We start from the raw sequence: 22,183 nt of genomic DNA on the forward strand, positions 1-22,183 counted from the left end.
TGAATACAAAGAATCGCGTGGATAAATTGTAAGGTTGAAAATATATATTTTAAAATACTGAAGTGTAAATGTAAAGTTCGGAATATAATTAAGGTGATCCAGGTCCGCACGCGAGCAGTGTTACCACATGACTGAAAACCCTGAAGCCAACGTTGCCTGTGTACAGTTTATGGTTTGCCTTCGACGCAGTCTTTTGTCTATAGGCTGTCGATGGCTTCAGTGCTTGAGAAAACTAAAGACCAGATGTAGAGTTTTCTTAGGTTTAGAAGCGATGACCACTTCAACAATTTCAAAAAGGATATAGAAATCACAACGCATGTAATGATAAAAAAGGACACGCGAAACAGTTGTCGATTAAATTGAAAATAATTTATCTTCGGTTGGTTAAAATATTCATATAATGGGCCAGATAATAGCGAAACGTGATACAACGTACAGGACACGTATAATAATAAAGTAAAGCCGAGCACGTACAGTATTTGGTATTTTTATTTCGATCCGCTGAATGAATGTACGCGGTGTACCAAAAATCATTGGCTCATTGCACGCGATGTATTCGCGTGTAAATGAACGAGATAATAAACAGCGAAGGGAAATTGTGCTCGTATATTTTCTTCCTACGCTCTTTTCGCTTCATTCCATCTTCTTCATCCATTACAACAGCTAATTTATATCAGTCCATTATTTTATTCCATTATTATTCACTTTGTTCACTCTGAAATTATCGCTGAAATTCCGCATTATTCTGTATCTCTATCGAAATTTACGTTTATTTTCAAATAACATTATTTATCTTGAAATTACGCTGTTTATTATCGCATTTGTATCGATAAATTGAATATACAAGATGGACGATATGAAACTGACCGATTCTAATTGTCACCAGCTAATTATAACTTTTAAACAAAACGAAACACAGTGTTTTAAATAGAAGCCACTAATTAATATTTGGAAATTACGTATGCAACATAATATCAGACAGATGTTCGCTTTCAGACGCTGTACAAAGTGCAGCCATTTCAATCGCATTTTTCGCTACGTTTCACAACTTACGTTGGCTATTGTTTCTCCAATAGCAACTTTCAACTGCCCCGTAGTGTTCCCTTTATCCTTCGCGTTTAAGGAAACGCCATAAAAAAAAGCGATCGAGATGGCCAACGTCACCATGTCGATCACCGTCGTCCACGGATTGCTTTGACGCAATGTTCGATGCAATGGTTGCGTAAAAGCGGAACAAGAGATAACGTAACGTAGAGTAGCGGAACTTTGAGGTCAGTCAGTTACATATCGTCCACCCTGTACATTATATTCGAAGCCCAAAAACAAATAAGACTGGCAGGAAGAGAAGAATGGCAAAGCAGTAGAACCAGCGAAGTATCGCGATATATAAATGAAGAAGAACTATGCCAAGTATGCGACAGGAAAAAGTCAGAATCGATCGAACACATCCCAAAAGGCTGTGCAACGTATAGTGAACCGACACTAAAAATACACCGACATAAAGTCAGCAGGCAAATTATAACAGCGAACACGTGAAAAGATCACGCTACTTCACACTGGCAATTAGTGCAATTTGCTTAGAACGTTGAGACTCGGTTCGAGTTCGATGCGATATAATAAATTTTAATAATAATTTAACTAACGATTTTACTTTTCACCTCACATTTCGTCTCTGAACCGGAAATGCTTCAGAATACTGCGAACTAGACCAAAGTTTCTAGACAACTGCACATTGCGATAAGAGTGGTATCAATATATTTTCCTATCGATTCGCCAAAAACCAAAGGTAGTCGCCAGCGTTGCGGGTTAAAAGTACGGAAGGAAGGTTCTATTGAAAATCTGCGTCTAAGGTACCTGTTTCTCCACGTAAATTGTTCTTGAAATTTCCAGCATTTTAGCAGAAATGAGAAAAAGTTTGAATAATTTTTTAATAATAAATCTATCACTTGGTGGCGGATGGCTCGTCGACTGTCAGGCAGATTACATTTTGAAAATTGGAGAAATGATTTCCCCTCGTCGTCGTTAAAATAATACAAGTCAACTTCCAATAGCTGGCTACAAGTTTCAGAAGCTATCGTTTGACTTAAAAATGTTGTCATTCTGAAGCTTTTCGCGCGTGATAAGTATCTTTGCAGATTGTTGAAGATACAATAAAAGTATCGACGTTTCCATTGAACCGCACCAAGTGTCTCTTAATCTTCGTTTATGACCACAGACGATTTATATTTAACACGACGTTCGTGGTAATAATTTGTTTTTGCTGCGAGGATCGATTGAATGTTAAATTTTGATTTTAAGAGTATTAATAAGTATTAATAATATAAAACAAATTCTACGATGATTTATTAATTAATTAAATTTATATATTTATATAAAATGATTTAATATTAAATATTAATAATAATTTAATAATTAGATGTAGCAAATTAATGAAAGTTAAATTTAGGAAATAATTTTAATAAAGATAAACTTAGTGCCAGCAATAGCGATTAAACTTAATTTGTAAATTAATTTTGTTAATTAATATTTATTTATTGTATATAAATTTAATTAAATCCCCAACGTAAGAGCAGTGCCAAGTTTCGTATTCCGATGTACGAGCAAAGCTCCATGGCGAATGACACGCACAGATACGCGAAATCTACGACTGACATTTGAAACAGATGTTCCGCGCGAAATTACCGTTTTACCATACAAATACGCGCCATAGTTCCATCGGTTTCTTTATTCGCCTAATATCTTTTGCTAATAATCTATGCACGAATTCCCAACCATTAATATCGTTTTCCTTTAGTTATTAGTATCAAGTAGGTCAACGATAAATTGTTTGAGCAAATGCTACAAATGATATTCCCCGTTTTACCATTTCTTCCGTAACGCTCGCGATAAAGTCTCCTCCCTCGATGATTAATTTACGGCTATTAGGTAAATTTTGTCCTTCGAATAAATTGTTATTATTGCGCGCAGAAGGCAACAATTGTGGTGTAATTATTTTACCTACACTCTATGTATATTTAATGTAAAATTGGCAAATATCATTTACAGTGCATGGTATTAGCCGAGTTTCGTATTATTCGAGGCTTAACCTGTTATGATAGGATTTAGCACGCGGCTTATGCTTATGGCGTAGGATTATGAGAACATCAGCGCCCTGCCATTAAATGCGTTAATTTTCGCGCCAAAATGATTCCATCGACTAATTTAACGAGTATTATATTTTACTATCATAGTTAAAAAAATGAAGTTATCATTTCTAGGTCGTATGATCTTTCAGTTTTTAACGAAAATCGAAAACTGTATCGTTCAATGGATACAGAAAAATATCGAGCAAGTTTATCCGTGAATTATTGCAAATCTCTCATAATTTCGTAATTAAAGTTAACGTAATGGCGAATAACTGTTACTGCAAAGCTGCCCTAATTTTGTCATAAGTTGTATCCATAAATCGAAACTACATACACAGAAAACAAGCAGATAATATCCATGTTATCCAGGACATAGAATAGATGTTGCGACGTCGTTTCTACGCAAGTTCGCGTACAGTTAAGCAGGATACAATGTTCAGCAGAAACTGCATACTGAGGCTCTTGCTTGTATACACAGTTTCAGCTGCTGGCCTGCCTGTTCTAGATAATGTAGATACTGCGGCCAGATTCTATTATTGGTTTGCTATAACATAAACCAACGAGTAGCCTCGTATATTGCATCGAACAAAATCGTCCTTTAACCTGTTAGCTGGACCATTTCTTACTCGTAAACTACTCCTGACACGTGATTTACCATTCGAGGATTTAGAGTGTCGAACGAGGTACCGCGAGACACAGTCACCATAATTATGTTACCGTAGAATCATAAACATTCGTTTCATTGTTATTAATTTATTGTTATTCCATCAGGAGATCTTTAAATATCTGGTATCATGGCGGAGGAAGGACTTGTTAATCGTCAACACGCGGCAAACCTAACCTACTTTACGTGGTTTTATTTTAACTTGTTCGCGAATATTCAGAATCGGTAGAATGTGCGAAATAGCCCTTTTCTTCCAATGTTAAACGGATATTTAAAATGTATGGATGAAGTGGGCCACCCGGTATATGGGAGGTGTGCAATTATTTTAACTTGTTCGGAATCGGTAGAATGCGCAAATTAGCCCTGTTCTTTCAACGTTAAACAGATATTTAAGGTGTAGAAGTGAAATGGGCCACCCGGTATATGGGAGGTGTACAATTATTTTAATTTGTTCGCGAATACTCGGAATCGGTAGAATGCGCGAAATAGCCCCGTTCTTTCAACGTTAAACAGATATTTAAGGTGTAGAAGTGAAATGGGCCACCCGGTATATGGGAGGTGTTCAATTATTTTAATTTGTTCGCGAACACTCGGAATCGGTAGGATGCGCGAAATAGCCCTGTTATTCAAATGTTAAATGGATATTTAAGGTGTAGAAGTGAAGTGGGCCACCCGGTATATGAGAGGCGTGCAATTTTAATCAATGCACTCAAATATCCCCGAAACTAAGCGAGATCCGCTTCGTTTTTCTTCTCGCCGTGTTTTACTGTTTCAAGCGAAATCGATACCAATGTCATGTGCATTTAGTCGATGAAAGGAATCTCAAGTTAGAAAAACATGCGAACAAAATTTTGAATACGGAACAGCTCCAGAGTGTATAGATCTTTTAATTAGTTAGAAGAATTAGTTAGTTGCATATAGAAAGGCCGAGGACGATGCTGCGTCTAAGACAGTTTCAGGCCGATGTCGGTGCGTTCTTCGACTGCCGATGAAGCTAACTGTTGGCGAAACGTGAGGAAATCTCTTTCTATTGGATGCGGCCTGGAAGCCTGAAAAGCCCGGTATTAGACGCAGCGTGGAGCGTCCTGAGTTGCGAAAGTTCGCTAATAACGTTAGAGGAATTACAGCGAAACAGGAGGACCGAGATCGCGACTTGGCCCGAGAACTTGATTAATTCTTCATTTTTGCTCGGTGAATCGTGGTCGTCGTGAACGTTGACCCCAGAGCCTACAGTCTAATAATAAGACGTTCCAGATGCCTGTCCCGCTGAAAAATATCTCTCGTGCGCTGGTATCTTACGTGCAGTTAATTTTTCACGTCGACCGAGCTAAGACGAATATTTCGAGCCGCGAGCCTTCATTCTGATTCACTTCGTGCCGTTTCCACCTCTTTCGGGACAATCAGAGACCCCAGTAGAAAGTACGATCCCCTCGGCGGAAGTAACGCCGCTGGCATGTGGAACTGCGCGCGATGGATCAAGTCGATTGCTCTGATAGCTTCCGCTTGGGCTTCTTCAAAATCCACGTACAGAAATTCTCCCAACCAACTGAACTATACAGCGCACATGGAAATTTTCTCTGATAATTGCTCCAACACTTCCACATGTATTACGTCCTGGCCTACAACTTTGTCTGTTCTACGCATCGGAAATTTACTCAACGCCTAAGGAAGTTACAAATCGACGTACAAAAATATTCTTACCACATCAAACAATGTCTGTGTGCGAAGCGTTGCTATATAAAATTGTAGAACGTCTTATATAACGCGCGTACTACGTACGTACATGGAAATTTTCTCTGCTAACTGTTCAAATATTTCCACGGGCCACTGCGAACCAAGTCGACGAGGAACGGCGAAAGCACGCAGCCCGAAAATCGCTCACCTTCACCCTCGTACGTATTCACGCCGCGGTATCCTTAACAAAAGCGGATCGGCTATAACCGAAGGCGTCAGAATTTCTGGCGCAGGACGACGTCGGGTTCGAGGCCCCGAGTGCCACTCGACGAACCATCGGTATCCCTCTGCCAACCCCACTTTCCCACCCCTAAAACGCGCTCGCGAAACAACACCGAGAACACGCTCGAAATACGCGCGCGCGTCGATTCCACCGAGCGGACGCTTCCGTCGTCCCAACATCCCTCTCTCTCTCTCTCTCTCTCTCACGGCCTGTGCACCCTCAGTATCAGGGGCTCCATCCACTCGGAACTCAGTGCTCTCTCGCACCCCGAGCCGAGAGTACCGCAGGAGGTCAGAATCGCGATCTCTCGCTCTCTCTGCATCCTCGTTCGTGTCTATTTTCTTTCTCCTTACCCTCTTACACACCCTCGCATTTACATACTCACCTTCCCACACCTTCGTATCTCTTACGTTATCGTATAATCAATTATACATGTAAATATATATATATATATATATACATGAGCCGTTTAGTTAGGAAATCGGTTAACTCCGCGAGGAAACAAATGGAATTGTATGAGATAAGCATCCTTCATGCACCAGTGATTTGCCATTAAAATGTAAAAAGTTTGAGAAAGAGGAGTTAACCACTTTGACCTGCGGGCGGCTCGTATAAATATATATATATACATACATACACATATGTACATGTTGTACAGATGACACACGGAGACAAAAGTTTCATTGACCAGTGAGAAACGTGGTGGCGGTGGTGAAGACCGGTAGTGGTGGCAAGAAAAGTGGTAGTGGTTGTGAAAGTGGTGGTGGTTGGTAGGGGGTGGTGATACTTGTCGTAGTAAATATGGTGAATTTTCACGGAGACACACCCCCGGAGAAGACGTGACACTAGGGGGATGAGAGGACCGGTGATCAGGCTCGCGGTTGGATTTAAGTCCCGCAGCAAGCGACTGGTTCTTAGACTGGACCGGGTGAGGATCCCTAAGAGAACGAGTTTCGTCGCTTCTTCTCTTTCCAGCAAGATGCCAGATTGCGTGGTTATCTGGGTTAATGCTTTATTAGCGTTTTTTCTTTTTCGTTCAGGTTGCGTAGCGCCTTGTTAATTGGGACGATCAAACGCCCATCCTCCCATTTTGCAGCTGGTGCTCGCTTTTAGGCGCCGAGTGTTTCTATGGGATTCCATGCACGCGTTAATGGTTCACACGTTCACTCGCCTTTTCCTACGTCTTTTACCATGATTCGTAGAATATACTTTTTCATGGACTAGGAAATTTTCAAAGGCGCGGATAACTTGGTAGAATCAGGTAGAAAACTGAACGTTCTATGGTGAAATAGGTCTCGATCTATCGCGGTTTATTTCCGCAGTATTTCCGCCGAAAATACGTACAATTTTCAAGATGGTCAACGTTATCAGTCGTTTTCGGCTGGTTCAACCTTCACTGTCAGCTTCTTTTGTTTACCCTTTGATTTGGGTGGCGTTTTATGCGACTCCACGCACGCGCCAAGATCCAAGGGAGTCGGTTGTTGACGGCTAATTTCATTTATTCTTAATTTTCCGTATTTTGCTCCAGGCTCAATTTGGATGCTCTTGGTACTTCTGATCATTCCAGGGGAACCGTTTACCATATTTTGAGAAACATAGAGTGACGGGATGATAGATGTTGGGCTATTTAAATGTAGAGCATGGAATATTGAAATACGAGGATGTGGAAATTTAACACATGTCTCTGATTTATCGTGGCTTATATCGTAGATCTGCTAGTACGACGCCACTTTCAAGAATAGTCAGTTTTATACTACTTTTACGAACAATGCTCATAAACGATACAATTGAATTATTTTACGAAAATGTTTGATATGCAAATTCTTTCAATTTCAACGATAAGTATCCGAGTCTTTTTTCTTCTCGTTTGAAAGAATAAATCACAGACTAAGGCCACAAATTACTGTTGTTTGTAAAGTTGACCGTAATACGAGATTTTGTTTGCTCGAGAGAATGTTGAAAAATGTCGGTTCGTTAGGTGTTTCGTATTAATTGTAAATCCTTTCTCTTCGGCTGTGATAATAAAATACCCGGTTGATTACAGCCTCTTACAAACTGTAACCGGATTTTGGAAAATCAAGCTTCGCTGCTGTTTCGAACGCCGACTGCAGCAACGGCGTTTCTACTTTAATAGAATTTTCTATGAAAGAATTTCCACTGAAAAGAAGGATGACAGACGATCAGCGTTTTTCACTCTGCCACGAGAAACGTAATCGAATTTTTCCCTTTTCCGTGAATATAAATCATGGTTGATTGGTGTTCCATGTTGTAGGAGATTTCCTTTTTTAAGTTAATTCTCTGCAACAACGTTGATCGTTATGATTTGTAGAATTAGCAACTTAGCCAAAGTCATTGCTCGAGTTCTATAATTTAAAAAAAAAAAATATTGCTTTGTTTGGAGAAAGATAAACCTTGGAAGAAAAATTTGAAAGAAATCTTCGACAATTTCACGATATGAAATAGCGAAGAATTTGTAACGTTGTTACAATTGGAATTTTGTAATTTTTGTAACTGGAAAATGTAATTACTCGTTGTTATATAATGTAATTATTCATTTCTAATTGTTCTACTTTTCCTTTTCATAGCAAAAATAATACTTTTAGTCAGCTTTCTTGCTACCCAGCTTTCTGTATGTAAAAGTAAATTTCTGTTCTCATTCTGGTTATCTGACTGTGATACTGTTCCTCATTTAGATAGCAGAGATGGAAAGTCTAACGGTATATATTTCTAGGTAAAATGAAACGCTGCCTCTTTCATCTTGATCACGATTCTTTCTTCAACTGTCGAATGCTTGACACGGTTTTCAATATTAAACCTACTGAATATTGGAAAATTCTCTCCCATCGACCATACAAAATTTCCTTAAACGATCGATCAAACATTGTTCTAACTAAAACGTGTTACGCTTGCTTCGCAAGATTAAAAGAATTTCATTTTTTCGGCCGCGAAGAACGAAGAAAAGGAACGAGATTGAATTGCCTTTGGCAAAAACTAAAAGCTCCTATTTAAGGGGCAAATACCAAGGAAAGAGTCTTACGTTTCATAAATGGAAAAGAAGAATGGAATAAGTCGATTTACCGAGTCTTACGTCTGCAGTAAGAAAAAAGAATTTATGCATTTAGAATGAAGATAGTATACGCCATTGTTTCGAATTCCTGTGGAAATTCCTTTTGTTACGATGGACCATCATGGGTTATTGACTTTACCAAATGAATTCCCACGAAATACATATTAATCCATATTAATTAGAGATCGGAATATATCGTTATGTACATTGCAGGCAGTGGCAAGCTGCGGCTCTTCTTCTTGTTAAATTAAATTTATCATCGGCCAAATATAATTAATAAAATTCTAAAAACTGATATTTCCTTTGAAAATTATTTTACATTCTTCGAAACGAACATAAATACGAACATTATCGCGGTACTAATAGATCGAAACGAAAGTACTAACGCACGAAGGTAGAGTTTAGTGCTCGCAAGGAAAATTAATTATACAAAACCTATCATCACTAATTCATTTATACTGTTCGCTGTATTAATTTGTAATCGACGTTGAAACAACTGTCTGCCTTATTTGATACTACGGAGCAAAAAAAAAAAAAAATGCATAAATCCGATTACGAGTAATGGAAATGGAGGATTTGAGAAACGCCTGGATTCGCAAATGGGCCCGTTATCCTTTTTCTTATTTGCATTTCAAAGTATTCAACGCCATACAGAGTTGGACCAACGTTCGATTGGTTTTTGACTTGGGAAAGTGTGTCATCGTAGGTTGAAACGCAGCTTCAGACCTTTGAAACAATTTTCCAGGCCCGCCACAAATTCGATTGCAAGAGCACTCTGCGCTAATTAGCCTTCAAATCGAAGTTAAGAGAGCGAGCACGCGTTTGTCATAATTAACCCTTAACTAATAATCGTGGCGGCATTAAGCCATTAGGTCGTTGCCACTCGATATCTCCGAGCTTCAGCCATTGTGTGTTGTTTGAAGGAAGTCGAGGAAATTTGATGGGCCGACCCCATCTTTCTTGTCTATCTTCTTGTGAAAGTGTTCTACACGTATTGAATAATTCAAGAATTTATTTCCAGAAATTTTCTGCCATTATAGAATTATACAATTACTGTAAAACATTAGTTTACATTGGTTGACGTAGAACGATTAATTTCTTGTTTCAAAGAAATTGATAGAATTTGATGGACCAGGGATATCTTGATCGATGGACGCTGATATTTTATTATTTTTTAGTAATTAGAAAGCCAAAATAAGTTTAAAAGAGGCTAATCGAAATGTAATTGAATGTATAAAAATATCGATCGTATAATTCGAAATGTGTGCAAAAGAATTTGAAATAGGCAGGCGCGTCAGAAATGCACTTTAAAATTGGAATTAAAATAAAACGGTGAAACTTCCGCAATTTATTTGAAAGTTTTAAGTGCCCAGCCAACCCTATACCCTTTTACGCAAGTTTTCATTTTAAGTGAATTAATTCAGCAAGCCGAAAGCTTTGCATTATTTCTAGTAAAACAGAGTACGTAAAAGCGCTAACGCTCGAGTACATATTTCGCGAAATACGTTTCCATGAAAAGCAAAAGGCTATCGAAACGCAAAACTTTCGAATTTTCCGATAATCAAGTGACTCTTTAGATTTTGCTAGTTGCTTCTAACCCCAACATAACCTAACCTAACCTCATCTAATCTAACCTAACTTAACCTAACCAAAACTCATGTAATCTAATCTAACCTTACCTAACCTAACCTAACTTAACCTAACCTAAACTCATGTAATCTAATCTAACCTTACCTAACCTAACTTAACTTAACCTAAACCCATCTAATGTAACCTAACCTCATCTAATCTAATCTAACTTAATCTAACCTAACCTAATGACAAAATTCGCAATCACTTAGTTGACAACCCAATACATCATCGTCCATAAGTATAAGTATAAGTATAAGTTGGGACTAAGTATCAAAAGATTTAAGTCTAGTTTAAATCTAAACAATCGCTAAGAAATTATTCTGAGAATCTTAAGAATTATCATCTCGTTCGAGTTATTACAACAATAATTGTCAACTTCTGTTTCGATAGTAAAATTGATTTTTTCCTATCCATTATCTGTTTCGATTAATTTTGGCATTCATTTTATCATTTCATTTGTTGTTATTCAAGTTCCATGCACGCTATGAACAATTTTACGATACAGACTTAGATTTTTAGCAATTTCTTGCAATTTTCTTATCAAATTCATTTTACACTTTTGATAATTAAACAATTCTCGGGAACAATATATAATTACTGTAGTTTATCACATTACTGAAATTCCTATAAATGTGTTGCACTTTTTCTATGTACAGATATGTTGGATTGTAACTATATTTTATTTATTTGCTTTTGATCATTTGGGCTAATCGTTGCGTTCTACGTTTCTTACGTCGATGCATATTAAACGTCGTTAAAATTAAACTCTACAAATCGTCCAACTTTTTCAAGGATTACTTTGTTTCGTTATTCTAACCTCGCAAGACAGGATTTTAAAATTCGAGAGTATAAAACGGAGCTATTACGATCCCTATGTTTATAAATCTCTTGAAGACAATTTACGCGTGAAGAAACTGCTCAAGTGGATTAGGTCTTTAATCTTCCCCAAATGCTAATTTTACGTTTCCAGGAAGCTTCGTCGCGCTTCTTCCAAGTTGAAGTTCGCGTAATATTCCGATTGTACGTGAACGTCGTGGCAACCAAGTTTCACGTTGCTATCAAAAATCTTCTGAACATCCAATGTACCGATTCGTAGTAAATTTCCTCGTACTTAAAAAACAACCTAAAAAACAAACTCAAAAAAAAGGACGATATTTCGTATGTAGCGATCTAATGTACGAAACCTGAGAAATGACCTAATAGTGGCTATAATAAAAGAAACTTATGAGACTGTACATGGAAGATATAAATGGGAAATCGTTTCCCATTTGATCCATAGTTTGTCAATCAAACGAACCAAGTATGACGAGCTCGTTAAATAAAAACTAGTTAAATAAGGAAAAGTTTATCTCGCCGGTTGATTAAGTTCTTTCTGCCGAAAAAGTTTCTCACTTAGATGTGTTCATCACTGGGAAAACGAAGGCGAACTCAGCGAAATTGAAGGAACGATAGGATTCTTTACAGCCCGTGGGTCTAATAAGCGAGGAACGCCATCAGATGGAGCTGGAGGGCGCAGTCGAGTGGCAAGAATGTGATCTTGTCTCCTATGGCGTAGAATATAGCGCGGAATTGCTCTTTTCCATGCATAATTAAGCCGTCGCTGTTAGCGATTTTCCACAGTTTCCGCGTGTATTTTGACTTTAACATCGGTCGGTACACAATGCACGTTCATCTAAACGTTTGTATTTTTGCAGAGGCAAACGAGCAGATGCAACTTGAACAAAGAATTACTTCACCGTGGAAATGTCGTAAGCAGACTGCGGATATTCATGCAAATTCGCGATTGACAAAATAGAATCTCTGGGACCTGTTACGACGAGCAGTATTTTTTAATTTCAACGTAATTTGTTTATGACATACTAAATTCTATTTCAGCAAATATACGAAACGTAATATCAGGAGATTTATGTATTGTTCTATTACTAGAAAATTCCATTATCTGGATATTTATTGTTTTTCTAAAATTTTAATAATATTCTGTAACACGGAGTTTTAGTTTTGTAGCTAACATTCTCAAGATCGTCCACGAGGAAAAATAACTCTCCGTTAAAAAGTAATCTGATATTTCACCGACGACTATCAGGTTCGGCGATTAACGAAACCGAAAAAAAAAGGGGGGAAACAACAGGAAGGTTTAACGGTTTATAGACGACGTTAGATAACACGGACAGGAACGAAACGCAGTTAGCCATGGAAATAACCGAGCCATTCGAAATTCAGAGCGAAGACGCAGCGAAATTTATGGGACGAGAATTACAACCTTGTTAGATTTAACGTTGCCGCTTTTACTGTCGCCGTTTCGCCAAACATTTCCACTTGCACCAATGTTCCAGCGCATTAGAACGCTTTAATCGATTTGTAGTAACGCTATTTCGATTTTAACGAATCGTACAAATTAGTTTAACGAATTAATTAATAAAGTAGAGGCAGTAATTACTATCTTTGAACCGAATCATTTGCTTACATTATGTTTCAATTATTTAGTTTTCATAATTATAATATCTTTAATACAGTTCAGGATAGACGCAACATCTTTCTTTCTAAAGTTTCTTCACATTATCTGCTTGATATTAGAAATATTCTACAAAATTTACATTATATTTTAATTATATAATGATATATATATATATATAATAATATATTATATAATCAATTATATAAGTTTTCATAATTATAATATTTTTAATACAGTTCAGGATAGACGCACCATCTTTTTTTCTAAGGTTTCTTCACATTATCTGCTTGATATTAGAAATATTTTACAAAATTTACATTATATTTCAATTATAAAATGATATATATAATAATATATTATATAAGTTTTCATAATTATAATATTTTTAATACAGTTCAGGATAGACGCAACATCTTTCTTTCTAAGGTTTCTTCACATTATCTGCTTGATATTAGAAATATTCTACAAAATTTACATTATATTTCAATTATTTAGTCTTCATAATTATAATACTTTTAATACAGTTCAGGATAGACGCAACATCTTTCTTTCTAAAGTTTCTTCACATTATCTGCTTGATATCAGAGATATTCTACAAAATTTACATTATATTTCAACTATATAATGATATATATACATATAATAATATATTATATAATCAATTATATAAGTTTTCATAATTATAATATTTTTAATCCAGTTTAAGATAGACGTAACGTCTTTCTTTCTAAAGTTTTTTCAAATCTACTTGATATTATTCCACAAAATTTCTTCAAATTTCCTCAAATCTTCCTCAAATTTTCTTCATTCACAAATTCTTCAAATTTTGTCAAACGCGTCTCTTTTCATGGAGAAAAGATGTTTTCGACGGTGTATTACGTTACGTATTCTATTGTATCACATTACAATCTAAATCGATCGATTGAATATAACTTTCGCACGAGACGAATATTATCAAAGATAACATTTCAACTGAACGATAAAACTTAATCTAACAATGTCGTTGACACTGCAGATCCTCGTCGTATATATATGTATACTATATATACCAAACAAATAACGATATTCTACCAACCTGCCTGTCTCTTTATTCACCGCGTTCCTGTTCATCGTCGTTGCAATGATTTTTCCGGTTTTCGTTTCAAGCCGGATCATGACGCCGAGAAAAAAAACAAGACAGAGAGAAAAATTCGTGAAAAGGGAAAAACGAAGCACACGAAAAACGAGATCGCGGTTTATTGCGGCAGCTTTCACATTGCGGCGCGTTAATACGTCGTGGAAATAACAACTTGGCAAGGTGAACGACAGAAGCAAACTAACGTTTCTCTCGTTAATACGACACGGAGCCATTAATTCGTGGAAAAGCGTTTCGCGTAATTTATGCCAGGCCCGTTTGTTTATTTTCCGATGATTTGATGGGAAGCTGCCGTGTTCGGTGAAATTTAGTTCGCAGTTTCGTCGTGTAGTTCGTCATTATTATACTTCCACCGCTGTCTCTTTTCTTCTTTTTTCTTCTTTTTTTTTTCGAATTATTCATTGGGAAGTATTATGTGTCTGCTCTGTGATTTTTCAATTGATCTGCTCTTTACGGTTTTTGTGACATTTGGTAAATATAATTCGCGACATTAATTGAGCGGATGACACTCGTGACAATGTTGTATTATTACAACAATTGCTGTACTTTTGCTTCTAACGTGTTTTATGTTTTAAGAGCCATGTAAATTCACCTCCTAAACTTTTAATTTGCATTTGCGAAGGAAAATTTCGCGGACACTTCCCTCCGTTTTAGTGTTTTCATTCATCTATCACGTTCATAAATTTCCTCGGACTTTTTAACAGAGTTGGTTCACTGAAAGGTCTGGTCTAGCAGTCTACTGACGTCATTTCGCTGGATATATGCTTTACTTATATTTTTTTACAGCTTCTAGAATATCTAACGCCTCAGATTTCGTCTTGAAATTCCCTCCATTCGTTCTCTCTAACGCCATTCAAATTATGTCACATGTTAAATCTTTTACCAGGTACCTTTGAAGTTCCTATTGTGTAATTGTTCTCACAGGTATGGAATAAAGTAGAATTAAACAGTTGTATCTCTATAAAGAGATATTATATATAAAAGCTTCTTATGTTATATATAATATACTATACAATAAATATTATATTGTATAGTATATAGAATATACTATGCAGTATATATTATATTGTATAGTATATATACTATACTATACGGTATATATTATATTGTATGGTATATATACTATACACACTACTATATATACCATATATACTGTAAGATATAATATATATTATATTGTATAATATATTATATAATAATATCTCTAACGTTAACGATAGCTGATAGATGACATTGTAATAAATATTATATTGTATAGTATACATACTATACATACTACTATATATACTATGAATACTATACAATGTATATTGTATATTACGTATATTATAGTATACAATATAATATATATTATATTGTATTGTGTAATATATTATAAAGTGATATCTCTAACGTTTACGACAGTTTACAGGTGAAATTGCAATAAATATTATATTGTATAATATACATTCCATACATACTACTATACGATATAATATATATTGCATTATATTGTATATTATATTGTATGCTATATATACTATACATACTAATATATATACTATGTATACTATACGATATAATACATATTATATTATATTGTATATTATATTGTATTGTGTAATATATTATAAAGTAATATCTCTAACGTTTACGACAGTTTATAGATGAAATTGCAATAAATATTATATTGTATGCTATATATACTATACATACTACTATATATATTATGCACACTATCCGATATGATATATATTGTATTATATTGTATATTGTTATATTATATGTATATAATATATATTATATTGTACAGTATATTATATAATAATATAGCTGATAGGTGACATTGCTATAAATATTATATTGTGTAGTATACATACTACTATATATGCTATGTATACTATACGGTATTGTATACTACATATTCTATTGTATATTACATATATTACACTATACAATATAATATTATATCATATTGTATATTGGTATATGATATGTATATAATATACATTACATTGTGTATTGTGCTATATTATATAGTAATATCCAACGTTGGCGATAATTGAAGAATGACGATATGTGAGAGAACGACGTGTCGGCCACGTGGTAACAAAATAAAAATATGAAATGAATACTTTTTTTTTATATAAAACATAATATATATGACGTTAAGCACAACGTAAGCGGTAATTTATTTATTATCTTCCTCCATGTATAGAACCAACCATGTACGTTTCCTCTAGCTCGAATATTTTTGACGGGAAGCAGTCATAAACGGAGGATTTAATTTGCGGTTTGGATTGATGGCGTCGGAATTATTAAAACTGCGGCGTTTTTTCTCTCATTTCGTTTTTTCCATGTTTTTTTTTTAAATCCAATACCAGCCCATTAGCCCGTCGTTTTAATTCGTTTTTCGTTTACCCGTTTAATTGGTTTTTCGTTTACCCATTTAATCTGTTCATAATGTCCAGTAATAAAATTTTTGGACGAAGTAACTACTATACACGATAAATTTAATTTGCGGCTTAGTAGCTAATAACGGCGTTATTCGAACTGTTGCTTCCTCTCTCCTTTTGTAAATTTACTCTGTTCATTTCCTTGTCCCCTTTACGTCATCTAAAATTGTATTAATCCACTTGCGTCATATTTCATACAATTCGTCGAATTTCGTACGTATCCGGGTTCTCTGCAATTCCTCGAATTATACCGTTGGTGTTAGAAAGTTTCCAAGCCACGTTCGAAATATTCGCTGGAAATTGTGGCAACTTCTTCGCAAAAAACAGCATTCAAGCAACTTCGATTGGCAATCGTGGCTCTCTGGAAATTCGGTGTGCGGTTGAAATTGTTTGCAGACTCTGTAACGAAATTACAGGGGATTCGAAAGACGCGCATGCTCGCGTGCAGAACAGCGGAACCGGAAATGCAGCGAAGAGAAAGCGCGTCCGATCCGCCGGGGAATTGTCGGTGATTCGATCGCGTGGGAGCTGGTAAAAGTCGTTGGTGAAACGTTTATCGCGTCGTGTAGCATCGTTACTCGCGACAAAGAGGTCTCTTTCGTAGTTGAAAATATCCTAAGCCATGGGATTCCACGGAAGGGAATAAATGGAAATACTTTTCAACGTTCCCCTTTCAGCCAGCTTTATTCTGCTCTCTTACCGAGCGCAAAACACGAAGAAACGTATTTCCAAATGTATTTTAGATTTTAGATTTCGGAGTATAGCGTTTCAAAGGAATCTCGAATATCGCTTTAAATTCTGAAGAATTTGAACGTTTTATCGGTAGGCTATTATTAAAATATTATTAAATATTATAATTATACAATATTATTAAAATAGATATTATTAAAATTAACGATAGAAAAAAATAGAAATTCCACTATATTGGCGTGACAAATTCAAATTGGAAAGAAAAGACGTCTCCTGTGCACCGATCTGGTAACCAAAAGTTTATTATAAAATATTTTCGTAAAAATTTTTCATAAAAGAAATCACACGCAGGCTTACGAATTATTACCCATGAAATAGGTTTGCGTTTATGACAATTGTATTTTCCACTACCACCGCTCAATTTCTTCGATTGTCCGCGCCATCCATCCTTCTCCATTAACACAAATAAGCCAACCACTCGACCACAACCCCTAGCCAATTTCAATTTACCACAATAACAACAGGTGTGATAATCGTGATTCAGCCTATTGTAGGAAATTTGGCCGCGTAATATACATGGGATTACTGGCAATTATTATTTATAGCTGTTACAGACAACGTCATCGAAATTCGTTAACACTTTGACTGCCATGTTGGTCATTGGTGACCGGAGCGCTTCAACTTTTTACAATTGTAAAAATTGTATTTTTGAATATAACCGATAAATAGAAGATACTTTGAACTAAAAAGCGCCCCATTGAACGATTAAAACATTTTTATTAAAACGTCAATAAAAAAAAAAAAATGAGAACAAATCTTGCATCTAACGGTGCACTGTGTTTGCATCCATATCTTTGAGGGTTAATCTACGAATGTTATTATAAACACACTGCTACGCCCCGAGGCTCACTATAAGCCTTGTTCCTAACCTTCTCCCTTGGTACTATAGTGTCGCAGACAGATCGTCTTACATGACCGTCGAGATATACACAAAGTAGCGATAAACGCATAGTTGTTGTCAAGCAGCGAGTTCTAGAAACATCGATTCGCCTTCGGTCCGTTATTTTATCTACACAAAAAAGGTGGCATACGTGATCATAGGCGCGAACGGTTGCGGGACCCGAGCATGGTGGGGGTCGTCTCCCGAGAAAACAAAGGACAAAATCGAAGGGCAGTCAGTGGCAAATGAAAATTCGAACCGAATGCATCGAGAGGTTCGGAGGAATAAAATCGAGATCGCTTAGTCAAACGAATATATCGAGAAATATCATAAAGTCGAGTGGAATTATAATAACAAACTAATTGTACCATCGTTAAATCATTTGTGGCGTGTTCATTATAATTTTAAATATTGTTAAAAATACAAGTTTATATTAACACTGTTAATTCAGTGTTACAATCTTTTGAACTACCTCTATTATCCTAATCGAAACAGGGGAACGACTGATTCGCGGCGTCGATTATCAGAATCGTAGCGAGAATTTACGCCTCTCGCTGATGAGTCGCGATCGCGTCTCTCCGCGAACGGTCGTAACACACACCTTAAAAAATAATCGTAAATGCTGTTTTATAATCATATAATTGAAGTTAGAAGTGTGAACATACCTTACTAATATCTTCTACACGTTTCAACAATATATTCTGCACGTTTTGCTCACGATGAAATAACGAAAACGAATGGTTTGTTGAAATAAACGAAACCTTGTTATAATACGTCGTTATCAACTGTTACCAAGGCGCCATGATGGTCACCCGTGACCACCAATAAGATAAACGGTCCATTGGGGAAGAATGTTGTCTTACATCATCAATTTATTATTATTTTGCCATTATATGCTTTTGTTGAAAATTGTGGATCTTAATCGGTGAAATAAAAGTAAAGAAACACTAAGTTTACACTTAGAATTCATATTTCATATCACAGAATTATATCCATATTTATCGGGTATGGCATTATTATCGCGCGACTAACTACAGCTTGGTTAGTTTTCTCATAAAATATTCTTCGTTTATTGTTGAGAATTGTGGATCTTAATCGCCGAAATAAAAGTAAAGGAACACTAAGGTTACGCTTAGAATTCATATTAAAACAGTTTTAGACTTACTTAATAAAGGATTTCCAGGATCTTCGTCGATACACATTTACACGCGTCTCAGCACTTTCTTTGTCTCACCATTCTCCATATTGCCAACGGAACAGTTGCATTCATCTGTTTTTCGAGACGCTGTGCACACACATACTTGCATTCACTCATATTCACATACATATGTCACTACTACGAGGCTAATCTAGTCTAGCACACAAAGTTATACATATCTCAATAGTTTTGAATAATAAAAATACTCCCGTGGCGCCCTCAGCGAAACATGATTTCCGCGTGGCACTCAAAGTGTTAAACTATTTGCTCAATTATATCGTAATTATTACATCTTGCTGGTTATATCTTCAAAACTCTAAAATATCTTTAAAATTTGAACACCTAACGTAATAACATTTTAACCACGAAACTTAACGGTTGACCTGTTTGAGACGTAAAATTTCTACGGGAGAACAAGCTTTGTTCCGTCTCTGAGAGAATGAAGGAAGCACAGGGTAAAAAGTCTGCGTGAGATAGTTGTATTAAATTAAGTGCCGGTAGAGTGGTGGGCAAAATTAAGCCAGGGAAAATTAAAATGAGTAAGCAGCCGGCAAGATGAGGCGAGCGAAAAATTCCATTCGCCACTTTATTGCCGCTGTGCTTTGTTCAACAAACCGGCTCTCTTATTACGCTGTAACGCCGCTTCAAACGGCAATCCGGACGACAAATACGCGTGGGAATTAAAAATAGCACGCGAAGCCTACGAAAATCGATTGGCTTTGTAAATTATTGTTTTGTATCGTAAAACGTAGCGAATCTCCTTCGAAACGGACGAAACTCGGTTCCTTTGAAATTGAAATTTGCCGCGCCAGTATCAGACATTCGATTTTTCCCCAAAAAGAAGAAGAAGAAGAACATCGCTGTAAATTGGCATTACATGTCAAGATTTGTGTTAAAAGTAACAAAACTTCGTTATACGTAGGATTTTCTGACGCATACTTTAATCTGGAAGCAGAAACGCCACGAAGCTTTCTGCAAAGGTCAAATTAGCATTTAGGGGATGTTAAAGACATCCAACTTGTCCAGCAAATTGTTTCAAAGAGTTTTATAAACTAAGATTCTATTAATTAATGAATTTGTATGAACGTGAGGAACAGACGGATAATACACGGTGCCATATTTGATATATCGATAGATTTATTGGAAATTATTTCACGCCAGCATTGCCGGATACTGTTCCAGTGCAACCCATAACCCTCTTATTTGCCTTTTTTATTTACACAAAATTAAAAATGGTTTAGGACGCGCTGTATAAAAATGCAGTCGCCTACCGCAAAACGAACAAAAAGCAACATTACGCTGGCTACACAGTTGAATTTTTATTTCGTCGCTGTTTCAACTATGATAGCCGCATAACTACGTTTCTCTGTATTACAGCCGAAATGTCCTCAATAAACGAATAAAAATACACCATAAAATGTCGTACGAATGTCGCATTTCAACGTATCGTTTAATACGAGACTAGCCGAAATTCAGAAGCGAATTTCAGGATATGAAAATTATTTTTGTATGATATTGGATCGTCCGGCAAGTTCGTTCCGACTTTTCAGCAATTTGATCGACACGAAAGACGATACGGAGAAGCTTCTCGCGAAAAAACCTGAGAGGTTCTGGAAGGATGAAACATTCAAGTTGCGTGAAAGATGGAGAAAATTGTGCAAGAATTTTCCGGGCGTCCCAATATCTCAGAAATTAAAACCGACCAGTGGCAACGTGCAACAACAGGAAAAAAGAAATGTCGTCCTCTGTGACATATTTGAAGCTCATTGAAATCTACTAAAAAATATAAATTTTTCTAAAAAAATTTCCTAAAAAATTTCCTAAAAAATTTCCTAAAAATTTCTGTATAATTAACAAAAGTAACATTTATAGCGCAGTAAAGGCAGCACGCAAACGCAAGTGAGCGCAAACATGCACAAACGAAGGCAAACAAACGAAGCAACACAGGGAATATCCGAATAGTATCGTTAACTCGAAGAACCAGGCGATTTCGTTTATTAGTTAACAGCAATTCCGATTCAAACATACCGCTAAACCACAGTAACGCGTGCTAGCCGGTGCTATCGTCACTCTATCGTCTCCCCCTCCCTCTCCTTCTCCTCCCCTCTCTCTCTCTCTGTCATCGTTTATTTCACCCAAGGGAGAGCCAATGCAATCATCCCTCCAAACAAGCCGCCACTTTTCTCGTGCGTTCCTCCGGATTGCCTAATGAATTATCGAGCCACGAGCTTTCAGCCTCCATTGTTTCGATGTCCTGGTTTCACAGAGGTTATTCTCGGCTGTTCCTCTAAAACCGCGATGATTTAAGGGATTTGCTTTGTCCATGATTTCTCCACAATGCCGACGCAGTTTATGGAGTAACGGTTTTGCAACGGATAAAAAGCAAGTTGTTTGCCAGCAGGAATATCCGCAGTTTGTCGCAACTAACGCAGGTTTTTCCAATTTTAATACATATAAATTGCCGATTCTTTAGATTTGCGTTCATAATGTGTCAGTGTTTTCAATTTCATTTGAACAATATCTGTATCGAGCCAGGATATTACTGGCTTATCACAGCGAGCTTTCTCATTGTCGATCATTCTATGTTTCTACATTTCCAACTGTTTCCTTCTTTTCTTGCTCAAATCTACTACGTATACACATAAATACATATTGAAAACCAAGTATTTGTTGTAACACGTCATAGGTGAAATTTATAAAAATTTACCGAATGTCCATCTGGACAAATTATAAAGTACAAATCAAATAATAAAAGTGTTTATTGTAACACGTCATAGATAAAATTTATAAAAATTTACCAAATGTCCATCTGGACAAATTGTAAAATACAAATTAAATAATAAAAAAGTGTTTGTTGTAACACGTCATAGATAAAATTTAGAAAA

General features: G+C 36.2%; 2 protein-coding genes across 2 annotated transcripts in view; one reads left to right on the forward strand and one right to left on the reverse strand.

Moving 5' to 3' along the window:
- The window catches only part of LOC139995286 (midasin), a 128,902-nt gene that overhangs the window by 34,286 nt on the left and 72,433 nt on the right, over window positions 1–22,183 (reverse strand). The window lies entirely within an intron of this gene.
- LOC139995314 (uncharacterized) overlaps window positions 5,983–22,183 on the forward strand; it is a 52,269-nt gene continuing 36,068 nt past the window's right edge. Inside the window, exons 1-2 of the mRNA XM_074112099.1 lie at window positions 5,983–6,072; window positions 6,405–6,674. The gene's annotated coding sequence lies outside the window, so the exon portion shown is untranslated. The remainder of the gene's footprint in view (window positions 6,073–6,404; window positions 6,675–22,183) is intronic.

Source organism: Bombus fervidus, chromosome 15 (genome assembly GCF_041682495.2).
Source record: "Bombus fervidus isolate BK054 chromosome 15, iyBomFerv1, whole genome shotgun sequence".
Taxonomy (NCBI): domain Eukaryota; kingdom Metazoa; phylum Arthropoda; class Insecta; order Hymenoptera; family Apidae; genus Bombus; species Bombus fervidus.